Below are 17288 nucleotides of genomic sequence, written 5' to 3'. Positions count from 1 at the left end.
AGAATGTGGTGGTGTTCAAATCGGGGACAAATACTGCTCTTGGTTAGAAAATTGCCAGAATAACGTTTTGCATTAGCATACGTTTTCTGAAGGATGTGAAGTCTGAAACTTTTTTAGTGAGTGACTTTAAAGTCCTCATTCATTTGCCAGAAAATTGTACATTTTATGAGGGGCAGACCATTCTCCGGAATTTTGGTCAGTTGAGAGGTATGTAATGTACGTGTTTTTGGATCTAAAATGTGTAAGGGGTTGACAGAGGGAATAATACAAGCACGAGCTGTATTAGACGGTATTTTAGCATGTAATATTGAATTTCATTATGCTGCTTATCAAGGAAGTCGCGTAGGTAGGGCACACCTCTCAAGTGTACCTCATTATGAGGAGCGTGCCTCATTTTAAGTCTTAAAAATCTATGTTCCTCGCTGTTCAACGTTGAATAGGACTGTCGCCCACTCACTTATTTTTAACTAATATCCATGGTTAACTGATTCAAATAAATTAATCAAAAGATTTTTTAGCTTCCAAGTCAGACTTGTTTGCACGTTGTTAGTAAGTGTTCCATACGTACCGCCCAACTGTCCAGATTTTTGTCTTTCCTCATAACATCTGTGGTTTTGTAGCAAATCATTGGGATGATCAGAGGATTGAAGTTGCTACATGATGGCATACATTTGAGTTTCAGACTTCATATCCTTCAGAAAAATGTATGTTAACACAAACCCTGTTATTCCAGCAACTTTCTAAGTTTACAAGAACAATATTTAAAATGTGACCATATTTTTGGGCCCTTGTCCTTCCATTATGTCAGGCTTTGTGCAGACTTCCTGCACTAAGAGGTATGCTACCACATTATGTCCATCTGGTTCATGTTATGAGAGGTAGTGCTCAATATTTTGGAAATGGATGGTTAAGAGGTATGTCTAGGAAGTCTTAAAGATGATGCTATACATGTATGTGTTAATTATTGAATATCATTCACTGTAGTAGACATGTGTTCTTTTACCCTGCACTCAACTATTTTCCTGTAATGACAGGAAGTATAATATTTAATGAGGGACTGTCACCCCCTTACACTTCCACCACAGGACCACAAGGCTCTTGTGTTGACAACGGCTGACTTTGTATATATGCTGGGGGGAGGAGGTGCAGGTGCGACAGTCCCCTTGCTGCATGTGGGCATTTTGCTCTTATCAGTCATTAAAAGCCATGCCCAAAACTGTGAAAATGGTATGGGGTGTTTAAAGTAAGTTATACTGTAGTGCCTAGTTGTGTGTGTCAATATATATATATATATATATATATATATATATATATATATATATATATATTTTTTATAATATGTGATCTGTAGGGTGACCTCAGAAGAAGAACTGTATATGAGTAAAATTTGTAAATCTTAAAGAAGCTTGTGTATGAAACCGTGTATATGTTATTCCAACGTTAGCACTCTGGATAGGGCTTGCGTAGCAGTTATGTAAGTAACCTGTGTTTGGCAATTTTATTCTGATCTCACTGCAACCCAGTACTACTGCAGTAGTCATTTATGATGTAATTATCTGACGTATGACATTTGCATAATATTTCTTACTGGGCCTGTACAGATTGTAGTTAACTGGAGTACTTTCCTTTTTGGTTGTCTCCTATTAAACGGGCTTCTGGTTCAGAGGCATATGCTGGATTACATTCTTTCTGGGTCTCATGTTAAAGTGCCTTTAGTTCTGTGAAATAATGCAATTAAAATTAACCACTTTTAGTATTGGAGAACTACATGCGTATGAAGCTCATACATCTTTGCTTCCATACGTGTGACTAGGAGGAAGGTGTGGTGTCAGAGTGGTGAAATTCACCTTATGAAGCCATCCCTAACATAGACAGATTTTTCTACCTCCAGCACTTTTGCCCTTCTATTCCATCCTAGCAAATAACTTACTGTACTGTCAGGCAGCCTTGAAACTCTTACCTGTCATTACTGTTGAATGGATCCTATTTTAAGCTTCTTATTTTCTTTGTGCATCATACTGTAGGCCATGAATATGATATGTTAAGTGGTTTGAGATTATTAACCTTGTTTATGGGAAATACTGAAAAATATAAATCTAGTTTCTGTCTTTTCAGATAGACATATAGGTCTTGTAGTGTTTTCTAAATAGCTCTATCCCAGATGACCATTGGTCCCTACTGCAGTTTTGCTTAGTAGTTGCGCATCACCATGGTGAGAGAGATGGTTTTATAGTAACCATCATCCAGACAGCTGTGAGGGATTTATTCTGTTTTCTGGCCTTAAGTCCTCCCTTTTGGCTGATGTGTGTATTTGTACATGCATGGGTATGCTGTGTCTTTCCCTTGAGCATATGCATTCCCACACATATCCCATTAAGCCTACCTTATAGATGTAGATTGGCAATTCTAACCACATTTCACCTCATACACTAACTGCATCTCATGCACTTTTTTTCTCCAATAACTGCTAGTACTGAACAGGCAGGACTGCCTTCCTCCTCTTTGGGGTGGTTGAGCCGACTGCAGTTGTTCCCGCCTACCATCTATTGTTGGTGTGATGGCCTCTCTATCCTGGGCCAGTAATCAAAGAGCCTCAATCCTCACCACTCACAGTGGTGAGAGATTGTCACTAAAAACAGGAATGAATTTACGTAATATTTTCAGATGCAGCTCTCTGCATCAAGCACAGTTTCTCCCAAGAGCACACATGGAACATGCTCCACAACTGGGACTGAACTCTCTATCTCTCCAGATCCCAAACAAGACTCGCTTTGGAGCACTAGCGGCCCAGTTCCATGTAGCTGACACATCCACACCTGGGTATTTGATTTTCACACACACACTCCTGGGAAAGGCTGATGTAGATTTACTAGCTATGCCCCTTCTGCCCAGACTGTAAGGTAACCACACTGCCTAAGGTTGCCACCTTCGTTTACGGCTAAAACCGGAGCCACGCCACGCCCCTCGCGTCACCAGTAACCCCGCCCGCCCCACCCCCTCTCCCACCAACATACCGCCTATTTTTGTGATGTCACGACAGCATCACTCAACGGGAACGCCCTCTTTTTTCGTTCCCGCCGCCTGCTTTTGGCTGATTTGCTATGCTTTTCTGCAAGAAAAGCATAGTAAATCAGCCGATTTACAAACTCCGATAGTCTGTTTCCTTTTTGAAACAGAATACCGGAGTTTGTACAGTGTTTTCCGGACTACCGGAGAATCAGTTTGATTTCCTGATAGTCCGGAAAAAAAAACGAAGGGGTGGCAAGCCTAACACTGCCACCAGTCAACCATTGTCCGGCTCTTACAAGGGTATCCAATTATACTGAGTACAATCAGTACCAATATAAATGGTAAAGGGTAACCAAAGCAGCAAGGCTTTTCAAAGTGGCCATGGTGTCACTTAAATAAACACAAGTACTCTCAGGATGTTAACAGTATTCTCTAAAAGACCAGCCACAATGAAAAGTATGAAAATGTTTAGTAATCCAAACCTAACTTCAAACCAGTGACAAGTGGAGTACCACAGGGTTCAGTCCTGGGACCTCTCCTGTTTGGTATCTACTTCTCTGAAGTACAGGCTGGGACCTCTCCTGTTTGGTATCTACTTCTCTGAAGTACAGGCTAACACAGAAGGCCTTTGGCTAATGAAGTTGGCAGATTACTGCAAATTAGGAGCCATAGTTGAGTCTCCAAATGATGTGGACATCCTACAGAAGGGAGTCACTGAGACAAATGCTTGGTGTCAGAGCCATGGCCTCAAGCTCAATGCCAAAAAGAGCATTCTCATCCCCTTTGGTAAAAACTCTGTACCCATGAACTACCACATAGGCGGCAGTCTACTTAACGCCAAATGTGTGATAAGAGACCTAGGTGGAGAGTAGTCTCTCTGTAGTCGGGAAATCCTTCTACGTGGCACACCTCATCACAAAAGGGTTCTCATCTAGGAAAAAGGAGGTCATTGTTCCCCTCTACTCGACACTCATTAGACCCGTTATAGAGTACAATGCCCCTTTTGGAATATACTTCACAAGACATCTGCAGCAGCTGAAAAGACCACAGAAATACCTCACTAAGAGGATTACTGGCCTCAAACAGATGGTCTACACTGACCGTCTCAAAAAACTCCAGCTTTACTCCGTAGCATATTGCCTACTCTGAGGTGATCTCTGCCTAACATATAAAGCTATGTCAAACCCAGAGCTGTTGGACATGCTACACCTAAAGAAATCCCAATCCCTCTGAGCTACACGCTCTAGGGACCTAAACCTTGTCACCACAATAAACAGGACATGCTGGAGGGATAGATTCCTGTCCCAGAGACTTCCCATACTTTGGAACAAGCTACCTATCTATGTCAAGCAAAGTTCCTCATTAGCACTCTTCAAGAAAAATCTTGATAAGTGGATGGGAAATAGGAAATACACCCTGGGGATCACTTCTGTGGCTTTGCTCAATAGGGGCACAGGAAAATAACTTCCTTGGGTGGAGTAAGCCAGGGAACCTTGTTGGCTAGGCTTACTTAGGTCCTTGGGTTGATAGCCTAGTACCTACCTATGAACCTATAAAACAGAAAACATGAGCATACTAAATATCCTAGTACAATAAACACCAGAGTTTCAGTCACAGGAGAAATAAAAATAACACAGTTGGACAGATTCAAACAGATGAAGAAAAACAATATTCAGCTAAGCTTTCTGTATTTCTTGGTTGTATAAAGAATAACTGTTCACTAGCTAACTTAATACAGCAAGGCAAGATTAGATGCTGAGATGCTTACTTCCACAAGGCAAAGTGATGAGCTACTAACAGTTTGAACTGAACTCATCTGACCTAGATCTTTTATATCCGGTTCCAAAGAAGAAAAAAACTGCTGTGAGAGTTCCATTCTCTCAGTGCTGGTTAGAGAATGTCATCACATTTGATCCCCTGCATTTGGTACAATACACATGTAGAACTGTGCTAAGATCTGTTGTAGTATTTGAAAATTATAGAACGATTTCAAAAACTTCTACTCTTCCTTTCTAGAATTCTTTGTTTAAACATAAACATTTAATCAGATATAATAACACTGCTGATACATTTTTAACAGAAGCATCTGTACAAGTCAGCATGATAGTCAAATGACACAACATTATTTACAACTCGCTAACTATGCTGGCATATGTTACACATGCAATGCCCTATTCTTCCTGGCACAGATGGCAATGCCTCACATTGTCACATCTCACCCCCCCCCCCACTTAGAAGACTCATGCTAGTTTTTGAAGTAACTCTAGAAAAACATTGTTTGAGAGAAATGGGACTGCCTGGGAAATCATTAACCCATACCCTGTCCTGAGAGTCCATCTGCATTGGCATTGCTAACCCCACTACAGTGCTGTACACTTATGTCATATGCCTGCAACCCTGGCCTCCACCTTAATAACTTCATATTTTGCTGGCTGACTCGAAGTAGCCATGTTAAGGGATTGTGGTCTGTAACCACAGTGAACTTCTTTCCATATAGATAAAGCTGAAGTTTCTGCAGTGCCCATACTATGGCTAGACATTCTTTTCTACAGCTGAATAACATTCCTCCCTGGGTTGGAGTCTATGGCTTATATACACAGCTGGGTGCTCTTCTGCCTCTCAGGAAACTTGGCTGAGTACAGCCCCCCACCCCATCGTTTAAACGTATCCACCTGCACAACAAATTCTTTGCTGTAATCTGGGCTGGCTAACACAGGGGATCCTCCCAAAGCTCCTTTAAGCTTTTGGAATTCCTGCTCGCAGGCTGGGGTCCACACTATCTTATCTGGCCTGTTTTTCCTTATCAGGTCTGTGAGGGGAGCAGCTATTGTACTAAAATTGGGAATTAATTTTCTGTAGTACCCTGCTGTCCCCAAGAATGCCCTCACATGCTTTTGATAACAGGGGCAGGCCACACCTGAATAGCTTCTACTTTGTCAGGTTCTGGCGTAATCTTACCACTCTCCACTCTATGTCCCAGGTAGGAGACCTCTGCCATACCCACCTGACACTTACTGGGCTTAATGGTCAACCCTGCCCTTTGTAGTCTGCCCAGGACCTCCTTGACATGCTGAGGCTTCATCATGTTAACATAGTACACTTTGTGCCCCTGCCTTCTGGCTAGCGGGATTACTATGTAATTAACATCACTAACCTTCCTTACCACTTCGAAGGGTCCCTCCCAAGCTGCCTGCGGCTTGTGATTGACAGAAATGAGCACCATGACCTGCTGTCCCACAGCATACTCTCAGGCTCGAGCATTCTTGTCATACCAGACCTTTTTCTACTGCTGCGCTCCCACCAGGTTCTCCTGGGCCAAGCCCATGAGCTCCCTAAGCCTTGTCCTGAGGTTGAGGACATATGCCACAACAGATGCCTTGTGGGATTCACACTCACCATCTCGCTCATCACAAATCAAATTTAACACCCACGTATTGGTCTAAAGACATGTGTCTGAAGTGTTTCTCCCCAGGCCTCCGCTGAAGTAGGCTCTGCCCTAGTTGGACTTTCCCGGTCAACAAATGATAGAGGGATAGATAAATAAATAAATAAAATATTGCAGTTGTCCTATCTCATTTGCATCTCTTTTTTTTGTTGATTACAAAAAAATTCTAACTTTTATACTGCATGTTATGCACATTATTGTAAAGTTTATGTAAACTTCATTCTCAGGCTTTTTGTAAATTTCTAATGTTCTCATGTAAAGCACATTATTGTAATGCTTGCATAAAACTTCATTGTCAGATATTTTTCTTTTTTGTAACTTTGGAATAACTGTCGGGAGATTTTCTGCTCGAGTCTCCACTGAAAACAGGCCACTGGTTCAGTTGGACTAACCCGGTTAACAAATAAATAAGTAAAGGCCCCCTCACCCTATGCCCATGCAGCAACTCAAAGGTTGAAAAATCTGTGGATTCCTGAGGTACTTCTCTGTATGCAAATAATAGTTGGGGGCAAATATTTGTCCCACTCTCTCTTAAACTGGTGTGCAAATGCCAGAAGCATGGTCTTTAGTGTAGAATTTACCCTGTCCCAAGACCATTAGTCTGGGGGTGATATGGGGTGGTCTTTAGGTTGCTTCACCCAACAACGCTTCTGTCAGTCAGTATTTCTCTTGGGAAACCTACCCTGCTGAAACTCTTTAACAAAGCATTTGCTACGTTCTCTGCCTCGATGGGGGAGAGAGCCACCGTCTCAGGGTATCTAGTAGCATACTCTACTACCACCAGGTTATACATCTTCCCTGTGGAACTTGGGGTACTCAGAGGCCCCATAATATCTATAGCTACCCCCTGAAATTGCTCCTCAGTCACAGGCAAAGGCATCAGTGGAGCTTTGATCTTGTCCCTTGCCTTACCTACCTTTTGGCATAGCTCACAGGTCCTGTAGTACCCTGTTATATTCCTTGCAATCCCAGGCCAATAAAAGTTGTGCATAATGCATCTCTTGGATATGCTTTATGCCCATATGACCTACAAAAGGAATGTTATGGGCTATGGCTAGAAGTGCCAGATGGTAGGCTGTGGGCACTGCCAACTGCTGTATTACCTCACCCTCTAGCCCTCCCTCAGGGGTCCACTCTCTATACAGTAACCCTTTGTTCTAGTATACAGACTCCCCTTTTCCTTGAGCATCAGGTGTCTCCTTAGCTACCTCCCTCAACCTTTGTAAGGTAGAGTCCGAAAGCTGAGCTTGTCTCAACTCTCCTTTTGTGACCCCTCCCAGCTCCCTTTTCACAGGAAGCCTAGTATCTTCTGATAGCGGCGCCTCATTGTCAGCCTGGGTACTGCCACTCACCTCTGTTCTTGTAGTCTTCCTGTCCACGGGAACATCAGTACCTACCAGCAGCTGTGGCTCACTTTCAAGCTCACTACTGCAAGGTAGCTCCCTCCCTGAAATTGCCACATCACCAGCCCCAGCTTCAGTTGTGGGGTCTGCTGGGTCTCCCCCAGGCTACCAGACTTGTATGCCTGTCTCCAAGCCTGACTTTGCGCAACTGCATGCACACAAGGTACTGCATTATCAAAATCATTCCATATAAAGACATCTGCAGGAATATCTTCAAACACAGCTACCTGCTTACTTCCTTTTCCACTCCTCCAGCAAGGTGAAGAGTTATTTGGAATGAGGTCCCTCCTAAAGCTCTGATTGAAGTGTCCCAAGCAAGTGCTCCTCCTCTTTAACCACTGAAGGCTTCACAATGGGTATGTCAAAGACTGTCTCTCTCTTAGCAGTGGTCTGTCTTCCATCCACTAAGATAGGATACAAACTCCGGTGATAGCTTAGTGCCCCTGTTTTCTCCAAACAACTACTACTGGCACACTGTTATTCCCAGTTGCTGGTCCCTCACCTTTTGTTTCCCACCTTGCTGCAGTAGACGTTTGTATGCTACATGGCCCCTCCGATTACATTTAAAACATCTAACCCCTAATCCTGGCCATGTGCCTGAACTAGTGGCTTCCCCTGTTACTGGTAGACTCTCTGTTGGGATGATTTAGGCTACCTACCATGGGTTCCCGTATATCCACATAGAGCACTAAAATGAAGCAGGCAAGATTTCTGATGAAGTCCTTTAAATTTTCGGACGAAAGTGCTTAATTTCATTAAATATTTGTGTGGAGCCTGCTTCAGTTTTGTTTTCATTTGTTGGTGTTTTTTTTGTTTTTAGTTCTCATGTAGAGCACTGGTTATCCCTTTCTTGGGCAGTGATGCCCTGTTTACTAAGTAGAGATCCCCTTTTCTCCCCAGTTCATCTGCAGAGTTACACTCCCGGTCTGCCAACCAAATTTTCATGTCTTCAGGCAAAGTAATAAGGGCTTGTTCCCTTACCAAAAGGTCTGCCAGTCTTTCAAAAGTGGTGACCTGACACCCACTCACCCACCTATGAAATGTGTTTAACTCAGTAATATAATCACATACACTTCCATCTGCCTTGTGTCTCTGCTCACAAAACGTTTTTCTGTAAGCTTCAGGTGTTTACTTATGACAGTTCAATAAACATTGTTTTACTCTATCATAGTTTAAACAGTCAGTATCAGACAATTTAGAAACAGAAGTTACAGCTTAACCGTTGAGTAAGGGAATCAGGAACTTTTCTCAGAGTTGTTGGTCAACATTGTACTGTTTACGTACTCTTTCAAATATATGAATAAAACTATCAAAGTCATCAACCTCTGCAAATTGTGGAAGAAATTTATTGACCTTTACTGCTTCTGGAGTCTGGTTATTCCCTTCCCCATTACCTCCATGACCCTGATGAATAGTCAACATCTCCCTCTCGTGTTGTTGCTGCTTCTCTTTTTCTTCAGCCTGCAATTGCTGCAGTCTCATTTTCTTTGATCTCCAAATGCAGCAGTCTCTCTTCAGTCTCTAAACATCGCACTTTCTCTTCGGTCTTCAAATGTCACAATTCATGCTGATGCTGCTTCTCTTTTTCTTCAGCCTCCAGTTCTTCTCCTTAGCTCCAGATGGATTTTTAAGTCCTGTGACGAAAAGGTAAACTGTCCTGTTTCTGAAGACTGCACATCCCCAGCACCAGACTGATTGTCCTCCTGGCCAGTTGTCCACGCTGCAGCTCTGATTAAAACTGAAATCATTTCCTCTTTAGGCTGGTTAACTTACACCAGTCCTTTGGCTTCATACACCTTGGCCAACTGGTTCTTTGTCAGCTTACCATAATCCTCTGCCGACATTTTTAACTGCTTTCCATGACTAAGCTAACAAAAAGACACAAAACCATTGTGAAAGTGAAACTCTGAATATTTAGCTTGCAGCTGTTGAGAGTACACACACCTTCAGTGACAACTGCCCACAGGCTGCTGAATTCCAATTAATATCCCACCGCTCTGACACCATTATGTGACGGCCTCTCTAACCCAGGCCAGTAATCAAGGAGCCTCAATCCTCACCACTGACACCGATGAGAGACTGCCACTAAAAACAGGAATGAATTTACATTGTATTTTCAGATATGGCTCTCTGCAAAAAGCACAATTTCCCCAAGAGCACACAGGGAACATGTTCCAGACCTGGGACTGGAGACTCTTATCTCTCCAGATCTCCAGCAAGACTCACTTTGGAGCACTGTGTCCCAGTTCCAAGTAGATGACACATCCACACCTGGGTATTTGGTTTTCACACAAACACTCCTGGGAAGGGCTGCTACAGATTTACTAGCTGTGCTTCTTCTGCCCAGTCTGTAAGGTAACCACACTGCCACCAGTCAACCACTGTCCAGCTCTTACAAGGGTATCTAATTATACTGAGTAAAATCAATAGAGTGTAACCAAAGCAGCAAGGCTTTTCGGAGTGGCCATGGCGTCACTGAAATAAGCAAAAGTACTCTTAAGATGTTAAAAGTATTCTCTAAAAGACCAGCTACAATGAAATGTATAAAATATTTAATAATAAAATAAAAACATGAGAATACTAAATATCTAAGTACAGTAAACACAAGAGTTTCAATCACAGGAGAAATAAAAATAACACAGTTGGACAGATTCAAACAGATGCAGAAAAACAATACTTAACTAATTTCACTGTATTTTCTGTCTAAAGAATAAGTGTTCCTAGCTAAGTTAATTTATACAGCAAGGCAAGATTAAATGATGAGATGCTTACTTCCACAAGGCAAGGTGATGAGCTACTAACAGTCTGAACTGAACTCAACTGGCATAGATCTTTTATATCATGTTCCAAAGAAAACAAAACAAAAAAAAACAACTGCTGTGAGAGTTCCATCCTCTCAGTGCTGATTATAGAATGACATCACATTTAATCACATGACTCTGGTACAATAAACGTTCACAGCTTTGCCAAGATCTGTTGCAGTATTTGAAAATTATAGAACAATTTCAAAAACTTTTACTTTTCCCTTCCAGAATTCTTTAAGCATAAACATTTACTCAGTTCTAATAACACTGTTGATACACATTTAATACAAGCATCTGTACAAGTCAGTGTGATAGTCAAATGACACAAAATTATTTACAAAATTCCAGCTAACTATGCTGGCATATGTTACACATGCACTTCCCTATTCTCCCTGGCACAGATGGCAGTACCTCACATCGTCACATTTGGTTTTTTCAGTGCCAAGGCTGCTAACTGATCCTGCGTCCTTTAGGTTCAAGCTAGGGCTTTGTACTTCTGCACCACAAAGCTAATCTGGATGGGTCATGTTTTTAAGTACTTCCACTATCTTCACAGAGTATTTATTTTGCCTGTACTTTATCATTTTTGTGTGAACCTATATTGACTGCCTTTAGTGTTTTGTGATATTGGTGCCTGTAATGTGGCATCAAGGACAGCCGTATAGGATTTCAGGTGGTGATTAACAAATAGTAAAAAATTCTTAACCTGTTATGCTCACTGAACCATATCTGCTACTTGAAATTTGGTGAAAAATGTCACATTTTGTATGAATGTGCATATACATGTGTGCATTTGTATATGATATGAATATATTTATATTACAGGTTGAATTATAAAGGCATGATTAAAAACATATCTGAACAAGGCTACAAGATAATTTGTTTATCACTTCTTTGCCAGCATCCTCACAGAATTTGTCACCATTCTAGTAGCATCATTACTATTTTTTCTAACAACTCACCAGCATCATAAAAATTATAGAACTAAATGTTTTCAGTTGAAGTAGCAGTACTCCCTATTTCCTAATTTGCTGCAGCAAAACTCAGTATTCAAAGGAGATTACCTAAAAACTAAAGCTGATGTATTTGTACTAGATGTCCTGTTATGCATGCAGCTCATAAAAAAACTGCATGTTGTTTTGAGTGATTGGTGCTTTTGTTATTTATACCTAATATGACAAAGAAAAGCAAACATTTTTCATGTTCATTGGATGTATACATGACATTTAAGATGATAGGGTACTATGATTGTAAAAACTTGTTCTTTATGGAAAGCTCTGTAATAGGTACTAGGATAGGTTAGCATTTCCCCACTGAGTGGGTGCAGCTCTTTGAAAGCTTAACTGCTGGTGATTGAAAGTCTCAAGTCACTGAGTAATACTCTTGAGTTAGAGATTGTGCAAATCATGGAGAAAAATGAAACAGCTGCTGTTACATAGCACCAAATGTTTCCCTTTCTTGAGTTTGTGCAGCTGCTGAGATGGTTTGTAAATAACAGTGGGTACGAGGGCATGGCTCCCACATGGAGTGTGTAGGCAGGACTAGCCCCCTGTAGAAACATGTATTCATTTATTGATTTATCTTTTCAGGTTTTGGGGAGTCTGTGGGTTTGCTTGATAATATGCATGTGTTTGTTTGTGTGTGTGTGTGGTTCTTACCTGGTGATGCAATCTCTGGTATTTTCATTCTGTGTAGTCACTCAGCAGTTGGGCTGTGATTGTCATGGTCCCAGTAACTTGTTATGCAATGTGTCCTGTACCCTTGTATAGTGAGGCAGTTTTGATGTATGTAAATACTGAGCTCTTTATCGATGAGCAGAAGAGGCATAAAATATTTTTCTAAATTTTTAGTAAACTGATTTGAACATTAAAACAAAATGGCAGAATACTGTCAGTATAAATATTTTTAAGAATGTAGCTGTTTACAGAATGAATGAATGCTATTTGTATAATGTGTATTATGCATTTTGTACTTCCGTGGTGGTGCAGCGGTAGCGTTGTTGCTTCACAGCAAGAGGTTCTCCCATTCGATTCTCGGCTGGAGTGCGGAAGTGCCTTATGTGTGGAGTCTGCATGTCCTCCCTGCGGTTGGGTGGGCGTTCGAAAGACATGCGTAAATGGACCTGCCTTCGTTGAAGGTTGAATGTCGATCTGGCACCTCGGCATTCGTGAAAATCTACTGCCAATCATTAGCGGACCGGAGATCCGCTGTGGCGACCCCAAACTGGGAAAAGCCGAAAGACCAACAACAACAACTTCTGAAAATTAATGGAAATATGAAAAATCAGTTACCCTTAAACAGGCAGTCCCCGGGTTAAGTAAGAGATTCATTTTTTGGTCTGTCCTTATGTCAGATTTGTGTGCAAGTCGAAATGCGTACATACGGTTCTTATTAAATGTCACCTCGTCAAATGTTTGCCTCAGTCTAGTATTTATTTTACTTTTCTTTGCATATAAAACACTTTAGAAACACTTCCAAATAAAAATAATCTTAAACATAGTACTGTGTAAAGTAGTTATGCTTCCTTACTTCCTATGAACTATGCTTCCTTCCTATCGACATAGTTGGTTTAAGGCATCTTGTTATTAAATGCAGTGTTTGTGGACTTACACACACACACACACACACACACACACACACACACACACACACACACACACACACACACACACCTCCCAACTGTACAGATTTTTGCAGAATGTCCAGATTTTGCCTCATATTTTTGGTCCATTTTTCATACAATTGTGGTTGTCTAGCAAAAGTAGTGGTAAATCATTTAAAGACTCAAGTTAGAACATAATGACAGACATTTGAGTTTCAGAATTCATACCCTTCAGAAAATCCATGCTAATGCAAAAGCTGTTAAGCTGTCAATTTCCTAAGTTTGTAAGAGCAATGTTTATTAAAATTGTCCCTACTTTTGAGCATTTGTCCCACTTTTATTTATGGCTTTGTCCAGATTTTTTGCTGTAAGAGGTTTAGAAGTATCTCTCTCACACACACACACACACACACACACACACACACACATCACCACAAATCATTTAAAAATGTGCTCCTGTTGTGAGCCTTTGTCACTTGTTAATTTTAGGCTTATCCAGATTCCTTGAGCTAAGAGGAAAGGTACACAAACGCCATACCTCTCGACTACAGATTTTTGCCTCGTATTTTTGGTTTGCTTCTCATAAAATTGTGGTTCTCTAGCAAATCATTGAGGATTGTAGTCTGAAATTAATGACAATCATTTGAGTTTCAAACTTAATACAGGGCAGAAAATTCATGCTAATGCAAAACCTGTTGTTCTAGCTACTTTTGTAAGTTTGTAAGAGAAATATTTAAAAAGTGTCCCTATTTTTGGGCCTTTGTCCCCCCACTATTTATAGCTTTGTACAGATTTCTTGCTGTAAGAGGTTGAGCGGTATGGTTGGAATGTAAAGCTCACTCAGTCACTCACTCACTCACTCACTTGCACTTAACCCTACTTTACCTATTCCATAACTAACCCCCACCCGTTATGCAGCCACCCACCTCTTAACCGCTGCCAGGGAATCACTTGGTTGCTTTCACTCTTTTCTCTCTCTCTCTCAAACACACACACACACACACAGTCTCTTCTTCATTCATACACATGCATTCAGTCACATATCGCTCTCACACACAGACACTTCCTCACTGATACATGCATTCACTCACACATTGCTGTCACTCTCTCCTGATCTCTCACACACAGTCACTTCCTCATTCATACATGTATTCACCCACACATCACTGTCACTCTCTGTTGATCTCTCACATGCACACAGATTTGGGCAGTTTTAAGGATTTCAAAATTTTTTCACATTATTTCCAACATTGCGGCTACCTGTTCATAATCTATGGGTTGTCTGCATGTCAGATGTCCGTAACCTGGGGATTGCCTATATTGCACTTGGTCGTTTTTTTGCTCATAAATTTCCTGCTTACAAAAATAGATTAATAAAATCCTATCCCCATTTCCTTAAGGAAAATAAGTTGGCTAGGTAAAATATGCGGGGGGTGGTGTAAGCTATGTATAACAGACTTTGGAGCTAGGAAGTGGGTTTTGTAATGAGTGGTAATCTTATGTTGTAGGGCGAGGGAGTGCATTGCTATTATAAAAAAAATTGTTTTCCTTACAGCATATTTTACACATCTCCCACCAGATCCCCAATTTTCCATACTGATACGCTTAAAATAGAGCAAAATAAAGGATGTGATAATCACAGATAGCTAAGCTAGAGGACAAGAAAATTTTATCAGCACTCTTACAGCACTTAGTAGTACAAATACCACCTCAGGTCTCCCCTGGAAAGAGGCTACTAGCCTAGTGAGACTAACCTGGTCAACACAGGATAAATAAATAAATCACCAGGTTCACAAAGTCATTGTAAATGCCGTCCTCTAAATTCAGAAAGATTACTACCAGCAGTGTTAATTGTGCAACATGAGAATGACAGCTAGCACAATTGTGTAATCTCCGATTCAGAGACATGGCAAAGCTGCACCAAAAACATATTGTTAATGGCTCTTTAACAAACATGTCTCTGAATCAAACATTATACTGTTAGACTTGACTGTGCTCCACCACCACCACCATATACATATTGGTTACACAAGCAGCTTCTAACATGTGCATGCACATAACATATAGACACCCTTGCACACACACACACACACACACACACACACACACACACACACACACACACATCACACGACTTTGCTTCCCAAATCTCCAGCAAGGTGACCACCCAGATAGACATTCATGCCATGCAGACATCCACATACATGTATATGTACAAACATACACACACATACATGTACATAAAATGGGTTACTGGCTTTTGGTCGAAAAGCTCTATTGTCACGCAAGGAAAAAGCTAGTACAGTTGATCTGAGAATGAGTTATTTGACTTGCGCTGGCTGTTTTACTGTGCAAGACAGTGGGCAGTATGCCCTTTTCTCATTGTATTGCGATCTTAGAGTTGGAATATGTTTAGTGGGGGGGGGGGGTCCCACTGCGTTAAAGCATAATTTCTGTACTTTTTATGATTCAGTGTTTCATGGTTTGATAATGTGGGTTCAACAGAGTGGGTTTCAAGCATTTCTGGGTTTAATAGAAAGCTATATAGGGAGAGTGTGAGTGAGTATGTGTATGGTGTGTGTGTGTACATAAACAAACACACACACACACACATAGATGCATGCATATCTGTATATCTGTGTGTGTGTCATACATAGATGCATACATATCTGTATATCTGTGTGTGTGTATATATATGTAAATTAATATATATATATCTATGTAAATATATATATATATATATATATATATGTAAACTAATATATATATATATATATGTAAGTAATATATATATATGTAAGTAATATATATATATGTAAGTAATATATTAATATATATATATATATATATATATATATATATATATATATATATATATATATATATATATATATATAATGTGGTTTTGTGGTACATGCAGCAGCCACCCTGCAAGACATTATCATTAAATAGGACTGAATGAGTGTACATCATTAAAAGCCAACATAGACTTTTCCTTCTGATGACCGAATTAATGAGGTAGATTGATTTGAATCATTTTCGTATGCTCTTCCAGTGCTGGTGCCATTCATTTCTGGGAAGCATATAGGTAATTAGCATTAGCTATGTCTCTGTACTGCCATACTTGCATGCTGTCCATACTGTGTCTGGTGCTTGTGTACTGATGTAACAGGAGTTGATTTGCTTATATTTACTGCACTGTGAAAACCTCCTGAGTAATAAGTTCTGCATTGTGGTAAGTCTTTCTGAATCTTGGGAATGTTACTAAACATAAAATATATATAGAGAATTTGTAGGTGTTTTTAAAGAGAAAAACAGAAACATCTATTTTATTTTACATTTACTGATTCTAAAGGTTCAATGTTCAGATTTCTATAAAATGGCTAGTGTTTCGTCTGTATAAAAATAATCTCCATGTAAAAAAATGTGAATGACTTTAAAACAGATTATAAGAGCAGGGCAATGTCGGCATGGTATTTGCACCACATGCAACTGTCGCCAAACATGGCAGTTGTTTTTATACAAATCCCCACACCCACACACACATGTACACTGGATATAAAAAGTGTACACACCCCTGTTAAAATGCCAGGTTTTTGTGATATAAAAAAAATGAGACCACAATAAATCATTTTTAAATTTTCCCACATTTAATGTGACCTATAACCTGTATAATTCAATTGAAAAACAAATCTGTTAGGGGAACAAAACTTAAAAAATAAAAAAATGTACAATAAGCTGGTTGCATAAGTGTGGACACCCTTAAACTAATACTTTGTTGAAGTAACTTTTGATTTAATTACAGCATTCAGTCTTCTTGGGTAGGAGTCTATCAGCATGGCACATCTTGACTTGGCAATATTTGCCCACTCATCTTTGCAAAAGCACTCCAAATCTGTCAGATTGCGTGGGCATCTCTTGTGCACAGACCTCTTCAGGTCACCCCACAGATTTTCTATTGGATTTAGGTCTGTGCTCTGGCTGGGCCATTCCAAAACTTTAATTTTCTTCTGGTGAAGCAATTC

The sequence above is a fragment of the Protopterus annectens genome, chromosome 6.part1, assembly GCF_019279795.1.
Source record: "Protopterus annectens isolate FY-2018-M chromosome 6.part1, PAN1.0, whole genome shotgun sequence".
NCBI classification, from domain to species: domain Eukaryota; kingdom Metazoa; phylum Chordata; order Ceratodontiformes; family Protopteridae; genus Protopterus; species Protopterus annectens.
Note: the sequence above shows the minus strand (reverse complement) of the source record.